At 35.5% G+C, this 15,289-nt stretch overlaps 1 long non-coding RNA gene across 1 annotated transcript; it reads right to left on the bottom strand.

Annotated features, from left to right (window-relative positions):
- Positions 1-13,059: 13,059 nt before the first annotated feature.
- Positions 13,060-15,062, bottom strand: LOC136250555 (uncharacterized). Its single transcript, XR_010698570.1, has 3 exons — positions 13,864-15,062; positions 13,506-13,739; positions 13,060-13,449 (listed from the first exon to the last, which is right to left on the bottom strand). It is a non-coding gene; the product is annotated as an uncharacterized lncRNA (long non-coding RNA).
- Between the last annotated feature and the right edge of the window lie 227 nt (positions 15,063-15,289).

The raw sequence follows: 15,289 nt of genomic DNA, 5'->3' as shown, positions 1-15,289 counted from the left end.
ATAGTTTTTATAGTTACTGAATAATTTAATTTGACTTTTAAACATTAATTTTAAACATGCATGAAATGCTGTTATATGTATCTTCAAGTACAAATTTGAATCTTTAATAATTTTTTGACAAAAGATACTTAACATGTTAGTTGCTGTGGCCCACACCTGGGAGGATTGGCAAACGCCACCATTTATTGAGGGCTCGATTGCACATATGTGCTCATATATATTTACACTGTCTAGCATTTTTGCCTAGCACCCTTCCACCACACCGAGCTCTATCATTGCCTACTTTGCCCTAATGCTAATTACATGACATTTTCCACACAGCCAGTAGCATACATAACAATACACAACAATCAACAAGAACACAATGACACTGCAATGGCAAATGAGATTATATACATGAAATTATATGACATGATAGTATATACGTAGATTATATAATACACGATATAGAGAGAATGAGTTTGGGTGAATAATGGGCAACTTAGGAAATCATAGGGCGGGCGATAAGACAGTGCAGCAAAAATAATTTAAATCAGATAATGGTGTTACTCATTTTATTACATACATGATAGTCAAGATGGGCTTGCATGTGGTCCGGTGGTCACTGGTTCTGTTACATGCACAATTTGGACTAGCAGAAGCTTATTAACATGATACATACATGCAAACGGATGTTCTATAATGTGGCATGTAGGTTTAACACTAGCTGGTACAGTAACTCTATAATTTTAAGGCTATCAACAATTATTATTGCCAAGCCATACAGTTTATACTTTTTGATGGACTGTGCAGGTTCTGGTAAAAAATTTTACTATGAGTTATATATACTAGGGGCATGGTTTTCTAGTGTTTTGTAAAACCCCTTCTGATATTTAAATTTATAGGCCTGCAGAAACAACACATCAAAGTTTGGCAGCACAAAGGCACAGAAGACAAGAACAGTGCTGTATAGCTAACAATTGATTTCTCAATTTCTCAGAAGAGGATATGAGAAAAAGATAAAAATACTTTAATAATAGAGCAGTCAAAATTGCTCTAATAGAACATTCATAGAGATCCATAACAGAATGTTTCTTTAAAATGGCCATTAATGAAGAATATGTATACAAACAGGTCTAAGGAAATTCTTTCAAATATAAAATAGCAACAGATCTTGGGTTTACATTTTTAATTAGAGAATTTTGAGGTCTCCACCAACAATAATACTTTAGCTTATGACCAGCCACAAACTGTAACACAACCAAGTACATAGTTTGTATTGTGCACAAAATCATTAATCTAAGAGCCATTTTAATATTCAGATTTTTTCAGCAGCTGAGGACCCAGCCAGGTGCCTGACTCACTACCAAAATCTAAATAATGTAACATTTACTACATCCCTGGCAGAAATATTATGCTGGGTATGTATTCCATGCATATATTGGTACTTGAATCTGTAGGTGTCAACCTGGTTTACATAGCATGTTGTGTGCATTTTTTAATGCTATACACAGTGTAATGCTATATGCACAGTACATATGTTGCTGTTGATAAAGAAATTACTGAAGCTGTGGTTACCATCCACAGGACAACTGAATGTGATAGGGGAGTTAGGGGTATCAACTTCTATGGTATCATACAACACAGTAGTAGAGATCATAAAGGTCTGCATTTTCTCACTAGAAATATTAACCTAACATTATACTCCTTAGCAATAGTAATTTGGTAGGTGAAATGCAAGCTCAAACTGACGTGACTCAAAACTCCACTTCCAATGAGTTTCTCACTATATAAAATTTAATGGAAGTTTTAATTCACTACTATAATCAAAATAATCAGTTTACACTACTTGCTTGATCTCTTCACAAGCTTGTGCCCAAGACAGGTTTTTGTCTATCACAGTAGTTATTTAGTCCATACACAATGGACTTAATTTACCTTTACTCTTTTGCGTATCCTATTTCTAGTGCAAAGGTGTTATTTTGCAGGACGCATGTACGTAGCTATTGCATAAGATCAATATGAATGGTAATCCTCCATGATTTTTGCACCATACCTCCAACAGTCAGAATAAATGGATTGGATATAGATGTACACACAACAATGAAAAAGGGTGAAGCTCATTAAAAATCTACTATTTTCACAGCTTGACTGTTCATTTCATTGTGAATGATAATGATCAGCAAGGATTCAGTACCACTACTGTCTGTTGTTCTCCTCCCTTAATTTTTACCTAGCTAGAGCATTCTATGTGTGTTGTATTAGAATTTACTGTTCTATTACAGTGCAAGACTAAAACATAATACAGCTAACGTAATATAGTACAGCTGTAATGTCTTTCTTCGACAATCATGGTTATTGTGCCTGTGACATAGATATACAGGCAAAAACAAATCCCAAAGCTTGCAGGTGCTTATAGCTATGGTGGGCTTTGGGATAAATAAACATGATATAAAATACAAAAGAAATGATATCCATGATGCCAAATGTATTATTAACTATGTAATTTATTGATTATTGTCTCTGATCTGTATGTATACCATCAAGACAGTAATTAATGAGTAAAATCGTTCCTTCTACACAGTGCTCAGTGGTAGCCAATATTAGCCTTGCCTTCCACATTACAAATGGGCGCCTTTGATCTGCGCATGCCCCATACCACAGATCAGTTAGAACACACCCATTCGGTTTGTATCTGATTTATAAACACTCCACCCTCGGGCCTGCAACTCTCAGGTGTCGTGTTTACAAATCAGATGCAAACCTCATGGGTGTGTTACAACTATTACATATATAACATAATATAAGGAAAAGGTCACTGTAAGTTATAGTCACATCCAAGCCATTCTTCATGGCTGTGGAGCAACAGCTGCTGAGTTAAACTTGTTGGTGCACAGTGTACCCTTCAACAGCTTCTCACGGATTTGCTTGAAGTACAGCCCAAATGCTTTTTGATGGTATCTTGCATTGCTTGGTCTTTAGAGCCTCTATGTCATTGATGACTCCTCTTAAGCTGGTTTCGCTTTTGATTTTCTTTTGAACATGGTAGGCTTTTACAGAAAGGAGGAGTAGTGAAAGAAAAGCTGCAGAAAAGATTGGCAGCAGGTAAGTAAGCATCACTTTAATGAATGCACTGCCTAATATACATGTACCATATTGTGCCACTTTAATGTAGCCATCAGCATTGAAGAGTGAGTGCATAAAAGACAACATGGGAAATACCCATGTGACAATAATAATGCCAGCAATGACCTGAGGTGTCATAATTCTTTTGTGCTTGAATGGATATGTTAACAGCTATCACCTTGTCAACTGATATTATCAGGAATGCAACATTGAGGACAGCAGTGGGGAAGAGTAGGAACCAGCGTTGAAACCGGGTCGGGTCATCCGGGTCAACCGGGTCACATTTTCTCCGGGTCCGACCTGGATTGGATCACGTGAGAAACGAAATTGTTCGTTTGACCACGTGGAAACTTATAAACGCTATCACGTAGCTCTTTCGTGAGCCACTCCCACTTATCGCGTTTCAAACATACGCTTAGCCACGCCCATTTATTAGCAAGTGCAGTCTGTAGCACGAAACGATGTCCGTTAGCTGTCTGCAAGCTTACGTGGAGCCACGCCCTCTAATCGATTATTGTAAGAGTTGTATATAGTCAAGTCTTGCAGCAGGATAAGTACTTTGTGAGCCACACCCACTTTTATATATCGGGAAATTGTAATACTGGGTATGCACTAAGCCACACCCAATTGCTGTCTGTAAACTCACAGTAGCTACGTGGAACCAAACCCACTGACTGATTTTAAATTATAATACCGGCTTAGTTATCACTCGTTTACTCAACACGAATCGAACGCTCAAAACGTAGTCTCGCTTGCTCGAGACTACCCGAAACATAGCTCTTATCGCACGCCTTGGCTTTAAAATTAATCCGGGTCAGTGGGTCATCCGGGTCAGCAGTAGTGATCCGGTTTCAACGCTGGTAGGAACTTGAATACATGGCAAGGAATGAAACCAGTAACAAAGCCAATCATCATACTGCCTGTAAGAAATGTACTAAGAATTGCTGTTATCACATCAGTGGCCCGATCAAATTGGCTACCCAGATTTTATGAGGCTTGTGTAGTTGCCTGGTGGTTTTAATGGTCATTAACATCCAGCCAGCCATTAGCACAATGATCAGGATGGATATCAACTTGAATTCCAGGGAGAGATACACAAAGTATCCTGGAAGGTGAGAGCCTGGTAGTTGGTCAGTTGCAGTCACTCCTGGATTGATCCCTGAACCAGACTGTTCACTTAAATCACTACTTCCGGCCTCCATTGTAATTAGAGCTGCAACACACACACTGCTAATTTCACAAGAACTGTGAGTTTACGACAAAACAGAAGCCTCAACACCACATGATAAGTGACGCTATGATGTAAAGTGTTATGTTGCACATCTGTGACGTTATTTTACACTATTTAGTCACAAACAATTGTGTAATGGAACACCAGCAACTACACATGAATGTATATACTACATGTATTGATTGACAACACGTATACTCATGCACTAATATATATATAAACTTTACTTTTGTTTAAACAAAAAAGTTTGTGTTTTCATCAACACTGAAGTCAAGGTAATTGTCTGAGTCTGACCAGTAGACACCCTCATAATGATATGACCACGTCCACCACTTGCTAAGACTCCATGTACACACATGTACCATATATTTGCACAAGCCCAGTACAAGTGTACATAACAATACATTATATAGAAGTGCATGGTAGCACATGCTAGAGTGTCATTTGTGGATGATCATGAATAGTGGGCAGCTGTGGAAATCATTAGACAGGCAAATCAAGCTCCTGAGAGCAGCTAATGTTGCAGGAATTGTAAACAACTGGATGTAGCAGATGGTCATGATGGACAAATTATGATGAAAATGAAAGCAAAGAAGTCCTGTAGAATTTATACTAGACTGGAGCAATGCGGGATCAATACACTGCATCAAACATCGTAACTGCTTGTTTTACTACACAGTACAAAGTAAATAACCCATGTTAGTAATGCCCTTACAGTGGCGTAGCCAGAAAAAAATTTTTACCGAGGCAAAGTAAGTTATACATTGATGTAATTGAGAGGGTCTGCTTGTGACTCAACTGATTCACAAACACTTTCAAGCATGGGTGGTACAGCATTTGCAGGTTGATTCTCTGGTTGGATGGAAGAAATTGTTTCAAAAGACTCTGAGTACTTTTCTACATGTCATGCTCCAGCTTAGTTAATGCAACAGTATACCATGCTTCAATTTTTAGACTAGTTTAATTATACTCAACACAAAAAAAAACTGACTTACTCTGGAGATATTTTGAGTGGTCAGGCCATCCATGGACTGCAACAGAGGTCATAGTCATGCACACTATACTTTTTATTGATCCGATATGATATTTAAATCAGAGATATCTCTTCCATGAAATAATCAATTGCATGTGTCAAGCTAGGGAGTCTGGGGGCATGCTCCTTCGAGGAAATTTTTGAAAATATATGCTTTGAAATGGCATGTGGAGGCTACTTTCATGATATACATGCATGATCAATGGGCTTTATGCAATGCCATGCAGTTAATTCATTGGAACACTTTTGAAAAGTAATTTAAAGACAATTAACAATGTAAATGATTTAGACCAGGTAGTGTAAGAGTACTGGCTATAATTTACACTGAATGCTCTATTAGAGTATATTACGATGACTGCTCTATTAGAGTATCTCGATCTTTTTCCGAATACAAATTCAAGTAGCTGAAAAGTGGTCCAGGACTGTGTCACCATGGGCTCCGGCCTACAGCCATAGATCTATTGTGTGTTACAGTAATGCTGTATAGTAACATTTGAGTAGAATATTCAAGGTGCCAAAGCTCAGGCCTGCTCAGTGCTCAGCCTGAATTGTTGAGCATTTTTTTACCGAGGCAGCTGCCTCGGTTGCCTCAATGGTAGCTACGCCACTGCCTTAGTACATAGTTATAGGCACAAAAATGGCTAATGTTATTCGAATGAGATGTAGTATCTTTAGACTAGCTACCTACTGTATCACTAATGTGCATGCCCTTACACTTTGTTCCAATACACAATATTCACACACTAAACACTAAACACCACAGAGCATGTAACTCTATAATACCTACCTTCCAAGAGGCACAAAACCTGATTGTATGCAATAACAATTCTTGTGATAGAAATTTCTATTCACATAAAAAGTGTATTGGTTATCAACGAGTGTTTAGTCATAATTTCCATAACTTAATCACAGAGGTGGTTTTCATACTGTTCTCAGTAATTTTTCATTTGTAATGCTGTAAATGGGTGTAACATACATAGCTAAAATGAAGCAAAATGGCCATATCACCTTTCAGTAATTGATAGTTGGGGTATTCATTTAGTTGCTCGATTGGTTTTTATAATGCATCCAGATGGTGCATTGGTGCACCAGTCACAACCATAGCCAATAAACAAACAAGTGTAGTAAAAATCAGAAATTTTGCATTCAAGTAAAGATCATAGATAAAAAGCAATGGGAGATCATCTACACCTGCAGCTATACTAATAAACATTTAATCCCTACTTTGGTCATGGCTACATTTTTGACAGCTGAAGTAGGAATTAAATGTCCACTAGTATAGTTGAAGATAACCTCCCTTGTTTCACTATATAATTTCTAATCTTTATTTACACTTGTATAATGCATGTACTTCCATTATTGAACTTCACTGCATGATAAATGACAGTTCTGTGACAACTGCAATCTGCGCGGCACATAATATGTAGCTCAGTATTACATGCATGGATTAACTTTTAATTTGTGCATATATGTGCGACCAGATTTGACAAAACCAGGCTTCCACACACATCCAATTCTTCAACTTTAACTCTGATCACTCAGTATGCTATTGGCCTACAATTTTCACAAAATGGTTTCATTGCATTATGAAATAACAGATCAAAATTTGAAAGTGATCGCTAACTCCTACATTGAGCTATGGTCCTTTGAAGTCGCAAATCTGGATGTGCGTGGAAGCCTGGTTTTGTTAAACCAGTCACATACGTATATAGTACATATTGGACTATTAAGAACATTTTCTATGTTGCTACTTGCAGGAAATAATGAGTAGTGCATAAGACCACAAATACATCACCAATGGATGAAACCAATTTTACACATCACTGATAATCTAGACATCTTTAGCTACCATCCTTTCATACTACACATGCAGATTGCAACACTGCCTACATTAACTCCATCTTTAGTCAGTATTTAAGGGTGCTCTGTACAGTTTGTACAAGGCTTCCCAAGACATAGTCTGTTTTGCACTAAAAGAAATATTATGGTCACTTAATTAGTCTGTGACATATTAACGCATTTTAGTACCTGTAAATTAGATATCCCATAGCAACAAGCACACGCATCTTGCTATTCTACACCCTCTCACTTAAATTAGAACTACTTCGTCATTTTTAATCCAATGGACATGAAATTTTCACACAAGCTACTTTAGTAATTTTGCCAAAGAAGAGCATTTGCCATTTTTAAATAGCAAGTCCAGATGATGAATAACGTGGAAGTAAAGAAAAGGATTTCTGGGAGTGTCAACCCGAAAGATAAATATGTGATGATTGAGAAGCTAAAATACAAAAATAAAAACGCACAATGGTTTGTGCTGTTTAGCATAGTGTATCATAAAAGTATCAAGGCTCTTGTGCGTAAACTGTAGGACTAGTTCTAGTATAAAGGGAAAACTGTAACTCATGTTCTAAAGCAAATTTAGCAGTTGGGTTTGGACTAAACTGTGTACTAGTGTTAGCTTATACCCAGTGAAAAAGTACAGAACATTTGTTTAAACCATTTGTAAGTTATAGGACAAATTAAATTTCATGGGAAGCTATATAAGCGGACTGTACAGAACACCCTTAATCCAAAATACTCCTATACCGAGACAAAACAAACTGCAAATCTGTAAATTTCTCCAATGCTATCCAGTATTGGTACCTGTGGTCTGTTTCAGTCTAGGTAAATTTTTGGACTGGTAGTTCTAGTACTGAATATAGAGATGGAAATTATTTGTATGTGATTTTGCTGTGCTATATAGTAACCCATGATACTTTGAATTATTGAAATACATGCTAATAATGTGCTGTACATCATTTGCATTGTGCATGAAACAACTCTGGATTAACTCAAAATGAACTGTGTCTCCGTGCAGAGAGATCAGCTAGAAACAAGAGAGAATTCAATTACATTTTGTAGAGTGTTTCAGCCACCCTGTGGTGAGTACTCACTCAACTACAAACCATTCACCATGTAGTCAAAGAGTACAGTTACATTAATATTATGAGGCTCCCTGTAGAACTTTCAGCTACAGTACATACACATTTCCATGTAGAGTATTCAGCTGTGAACAGTTCAAACTGTGTGACTTATTTTGATCAATCAACACAATTGTAAATTATAGCCTAAATGCATTAAAATCTTCTTCATAATAATCTTCTCTCTGTGGTAAAGAAAAAGACAAGTTAAATGAAATACCTAAAGCTGGCCATAGGCTGGCTTTAGGTATGAAATTACAAAAAGAAGTGATATCTAATCAAAAAACAGCCAAGCTGTAAAAAAGGGTGCGGCCTCCAAAAAATTCAGGGTGAAAAAATGTGAAATCAAAGGTGGCAGCCACGAAATGGCTGTGATGGTATGTAGGTTAATGGCAAAAATTTTAATAACAGCAATTCAGGTGAATTTGGTGCCGAATCCTAGTGAAACTTGAAGGAGGCAACACAAATTCACCTGAATTGTCATTATTAAAAATTTCACACCCTTTTTTTTGGCTTGGATATTTTTGATTAGATCATGTATACAGTAACTGTTAAGTATATAGCCAGCTAATACTATCAGAGTTAGCAAACACCAGTGAATTGTTTCCTTACTACTGAATGTATATAGCTTTGACATATCCAACTGTAGGCAGTGTATAGCATGCTGTGGTCAGCAATAGTATGGCTTCTGTATCAATATGTGTTCACACTTGTACAGTTATGTGGTCACAATAAGTCAAGTGCACAGTGATACACAACAGCATTGGTATGAACTTAATATATTGTGGTTAAATAATAGGTAATGAAAAGCAGCCACTGATAGCTTGTAACTGTGTTGCCTTTATTGATTTTATAGAAATCAAAGGTAAATTATGAACATTGTAATTTGAGTAAATTTGTTGATGATGGTGTTAAATTCCAAGAGAAAGAATGTTGTGTACAAGCTCTCATTGAAAAATACAGTGCCCATCTGGCTGTAGTGTGTATCTACCAGTACCACTCAATGCATTATAACTTACAATGATGGCTAGAAAAGCTATAATTTGGCAAACTGCAAAAACAGCATATCAGCTGAAGAGATATTTAGATTGTCTTGTGGGCATTTCTGCAGCAACTACGGTACATGGCATAAGCAAGAATGGTGAAAGCACAGGTGGCAAAGCAGTGGTAGCAGTTTGACATATTACCCATGAGTTGACTGCTATAGCATGGTGCAATATTAACATGACAGCAATTACAGCACACTGTGAGACTACCGACAGGCTTTACAGTATTACCAGCTTTCCAAATGTATTGCATAGCTTTTTAAATACCAGATGAACGACAGCATTGTACCTACTCACAATCGTTATAGTATAGTTAACACCATTGATCCTATGTATTGACTGTTGATACCATGATCTGAAGTAGTAGAAGGTGTGAAACAAGGCAGCTCATCTTCTAGTTTAGCAATCACCATAGAAGTGTGGCCATCTGTTGGGGTAGTAACAATGAGACTATCAGTAGTGTAGACAATGTCCAGTTTCTCTCCAGTGTCAATCATCATGATGGTACAGTCATCAACCATCCAATTTTTTATGATAGTACCGTGACCAAATTAGGTACAATAAATCCAATTTTTTATGACATTACCTTATGATGCCAATCTTTTGTATAGTGACTGAATATGTAAAAGAGAGTCACACACACATGCACATCCCACATATGAACAGACAACATTTTCTCCATTTTGTAGCTCACTCCAGACCAAATTTCAAGCCAATAGCTTTTCCAGATAGTATATATGCTAGTTATGAACCACAAAAGTATAGACAAGTTTATTTTAATAATGTGGGGAAGACATCTTTATCCATATCCAGTCACATATGGATGAGGATATACAGTCTTCTGTTGTAGTAACTCAGCTTCATTGTCACATAGCTAACAAATGCATATGCACACATTACAATAACAATAGCATTGCCACTAATTACATAATGTAATATTATCCCCACCACAATGCCTTAACCAATAAACCATACAATATTTAAGTGACACGTCACTTCCTTTAAACAATCACTTAACCTGTAAACATATTTTACTTCTTGGAAGTTCATATGCTATTTAATTGCATGATATTAATGTATCTCACGTACAGTGACTTCCTTAATCTAGCTGGTTCTATCCAGTATGCCAATTAAGGAACTGCAGGTAGCTATGTGCATCTGAATATGAGAGATCCTCAATCATACATGTGTGCATAATATGTTTTATTACTGTGTGTATAAGTTTTTGTCAATGTCACATTTTTAAGAATGCAATTTGTCAAACAGTTTTTTCCTTGTAATACATACATTAATTTAATTGCTTAGTTTCACTCTTTTGCTAGAGCCACTTATAGTACTCATAAGTGTTAAATATGTGTTTGTTGCAATGTGGTAACTAAGATGAACATTAAATTTATTTGATAGAGGTAATTCACAACAAATTATGATGCGCTGCATGTAATCTGTATACACCAAATTCATGTTATAGTGCATAGACAGAAGGAATCTAAGAAACCTTCTATAAGTCTGTGTCATGTGAACAGTTCCTCAGTCAATGAAACATGTTGTGCTGCATTATAGTGATATTATTGTGAGCTGTAGCTAAACATACAAATTAATGTATTATGAAACTGCTAATCAAGTTTCATTGGCCTAATGGTAATATATTAATAATGGTAATATTGAATGGTAATTGTTGGCGCACATGACAATATATGCATGTGATTGTGAGGCAAATAATGAAAGCAAGTTTTGCTGTTGTATACATTTATTCAGGCAGTATGTGTAGAGGTCAATGACATGTAATAACATTACTATGATAACTGTTTACAGTTACTATCAAACCATTGTGTCATGTGATGAGTGTGGAATGTGATAAACAGGATGTGTTGTTTATGTGACCTATAACCAGTGTTTGTAATAACCCTTTTATGATGATGAATCAGGCGTCCTTTATATAAAGTATAGATGTTGTTATGGCAGAAGATAAACAAACAAGCTTCATTAATTTTTAGATGCATATAACCTTTTAATTTAACAATAATATTTTACCTTGCCCCCTCCCATGTGCTTATTTGTAATGAAATATATAGTATAGTAGTATTAATTAGTTACGTATGCTGCCTTAATAATCTAAACTATACTACATACATGAAAGCAACCTGTCACCTTCGCATTGTTAGGCCAAAAAAAAGTCCTGACCTTAATTACATAATAAGCAGCTGCATGCAGGTGGCTGCATTTGATTAGTCAATTCAAATTATTATTTTAACAATTTTCCAGTTTAGATACGTGGCCTTATTTTGACCTGATTTTATTGCAAAACCATAGCAAACTATTATTTGCACAGTAATTTTGTTTTGCTAAAATAAGTTATACATATACTAAATAGGATAGTTGGGAAAACATTTTATTCATTTATGCACAGCACTCATCCTCTTACAGTGGAACTTGACAAGTGGATGTGCAATAATAAGGATGCTCTCTTTAGCCACCTATATATACATAATCCAGATACTTATATACTTACATGCCCTGACTGGCAGTGGATCCTTGATCACTGCATGTGAATGGGGTACTTTATATGCCTTCCAGACCATATGAATTATCAGAACTAACTATAAAATAGAGATGGAATAAGTGATTGTTTAGCAAAAATGGTGTGCTACTAAGCATAATTTACCACTGTAAAACAAGGAACAGTTGAGTTAATAGAATTAGTATGCACATGCAATAAATAAAAATTCAATTCCATAGCATGCGTGAACATTGATCACATGACTATATAGCACCTATAGCATCCTGAGCTGCCTGATCTAACCCTAGGCTATGCATAGCTCTAGTGCATGCTGTGTTGTGGAAGTGGTGTTTAGATATTAATTAGTTATTGCTCATTGGTTAAAGTATTTTGACAAGGTTGAGGACGCAATAAAGGAGTGCTGCACTGTTTACATGGATATGTGTGATATGACCAGTGAAGCCTGTGAATCTCAGGATTCAAAGCTGGCATTGTCTGGCTATGTACATGTCAGTGTATGTCTGTATTATACTCACCAATTATTGTACATTGAACCAATTATTGAAAAAATTGCACTTCTCCATTAGTGCATTTACGCATATATTGTACACTATTTTTAGCTATTTAATGATGGCTAAGTGCAAACAATAACTTTAGTATAGGATTTAATTGCCACACTACGATGTTCTCATAATCACAGTTCAGTGTGACTTTTAATGTTTTCCCCAGCTACTACAGTACTTATAGTAAACATGTACAAATGCCTACCATAATACATATAATATTATATATATAAACACAATTTAAGAAGCTGATTAATGGCATCATAGTATTTTCCATGAAATGTTTTTTTCCCTTTTAATTCATAGAATGTCTGGCTAGTTGGAATGTCATTTAACACAATTTACAGTACTATGTTTCATACCATATAGTCCAGCAGATTCTTATTAATAACAAACAAATTAAACCAAACTCCTATTTTAGTTATTGATGCTTGTCCTCATGAGGCTTCACATGGACTAACGTCCATACATCCATAACTACATTATGTACTACATACGATAAAATTAAAATCCACCTGTAGCTGATGGTTAATTACTGCAGACTGTGCAAAGACACAGACCCCATAATATATTGTCAGCAATCAGTGGTATTATTACCGTGATATTCCAATAGTATATGTATATGATGATAATAATGAATGTCATACAAACGTATGCATGTACACAAAGGTCTAGCTATTGTATGCATGAAAAAAGAAGTCTATCAACAAATTTCTATAATATAATATAATATATAATTGATGTATCTGCCATTCTTGATGACGGTGCATGGAGGGAATATAATAGTAGCATATTATATTATCATGTATCATCATATCATCATGATGTCATATCTGTACATTCTGCTGGGCTTTTAGCATAGCGTCTACATACAGTCTGTAAATTATCAACCACTACCCAACACTTCGCCATTTTAACAAATATTTCAGACTGCTTACAGTAGTGTTTCCTATACAATATCCTGTATTGCTTCGCACTAAACTGTATACACTGTCGCTTTGATAGCATATCCTAAAATGGACACATACTGAAGCCATCAGAATTTATAAACATAATTGCATACTTACCTCAACCTTTTGAAACAGTTTGCTTTGTGTCTGCAATAATTTCAACAAATCAGTTACATTTTGCAGGGGTATTTTCAGTGTGTCTGTCCCACTGAACAGGAAGTATTGCAAATGGTGCTTGATTGCCATTACACTGGTAAAGTTTTGACATGCTGCACTAAAATTTTGAACCATCTCATTAAGGTGAGTATCCAAAGACTGATCGCTACACACTGTTGAAATTTCCTCTGGTTTCTGTATAGCAAAAATCATACAATAATATACGTGCATGTGCACATATAATGCAGACTGATCATCATAGTTCACAATGCAGCTTTGACAAATAACACTATACCAATCACTACTGACACCAGCTTACCAGTGTTAATAAAACGCTTTTGTATTGTTTAGTTACATTGTAAATTTCCTCCAGCAAATTGGTCAGTAAAGCAGTATCCACTTTGGTAGCTCCTTTTGTAAAGCCAATTGCAACAGCCAGTAGAATTGAAACTTTAAGAAGCATTGCAAATAGAATTCTTTTAAATCAAGTTCTGTTGTCTTTAAAACTGAAGGCTAACCTGCAACTTTTATAGTAAATATACAGCAGTTTCTAAACAGCTCTACTTATAATCTATTTATGATCACTGATGCATAAAATATAAGGCAATAAGATTTGACCACAGTGACTGTAGGGAATTTTTGTTAGCTGTTTATTTAATTCTATCTTAAATGTCCATTAATATATAATACTGGAAGGTATACGTAAGGCAAAGCCTGCAATTCCTACACATCTAACTATAATCACATAATTCCATTTTTTCTACTCAAGTTGGTTGTCAAAGAATCTCTTTATATTGATCAATGGAATGAACCTCAAAAATACTACTGTATAGGAAGAGAGTTCCACTTACACAATTGTCCAGACCAGTTAGTGTTAGTTGTATAGTTCAGATTAGGGATCTGGCAACTATTCAATGGGAATAGTAAGTAGGTGCATGAGTCATTATCCATTATTCTTTAAACACCTGTTTTTTGTACAACATTAACTGGAAGATTGAAGCTAGCTATCATGTACAGTTTACTAGTTAGGAAAGGCTTTTTTTCATTGACAAGATAATTCATTCATATGTACACAGTGAAATAAACAGTAAACTAATGGAATACAAATAGACGTTTACAATAATAGTAATGCCAGATCATTTCAATTGCATCAATCTATTAGCTAATAGCTATTCAGTTTCACAGTATAACTATTATGGTGATGATTATGTACATAAGACTGTTTATTTGTGTGAAGTTTCTGTCTTCATATACATCAGATCAACATATAATGGATGTTATATACATTTTGTATATACCTGTGAGTCCTTTAACTAGTTATCTTATAACATACATTTATTATACTACTTTCCCACCTTCGTGTATGCTTATATGATCCATCTCAAGGACAAAACTAATTCATATCTGGCTATAAATATCATGGAGCTGTGCTAGTGTCTTGTGCTGTATTGCATATATGATAGCCATTATGAGTCACCTAATTTAATTTTGTGACATCCTAATAGCTATTTCACAGTTAGTTATATTATACATACAGTGTATATAGGACCAGAATTAAATATCTGGAGTGTATATCAGAGGAAGCAATAACATGTTATCCTTACAAGGAAGAAATAATTTACCTTCAAAAACAGTGTGACTATATGTCATTAGATTCTAATGACATGATCACAACTGAAATTTTTTTGAAGGAACTTTGGTCAGTGCACACAAGATGTTAAAATTAAATTTTACCAGACATACAT

This window comes from Dysidea avara, chromosome 3, assembly GCF_963678975.1.
Source record: "Dysidea avara chromosome 3, odDysAvar1.4, whole genome shotgun sequence".
Lineage (NCBI taxonomy): Eukaryota > Metazoa > Porifera > Demospongiae > Dictyoceratida > Dysideidae > Dysidea > Dysidea avara.
The sequence above is the reverse complement of the archived record's forward strand: the minus strand, read 5'-3'. Positions and strand labels throughout refer to the sequence as shown.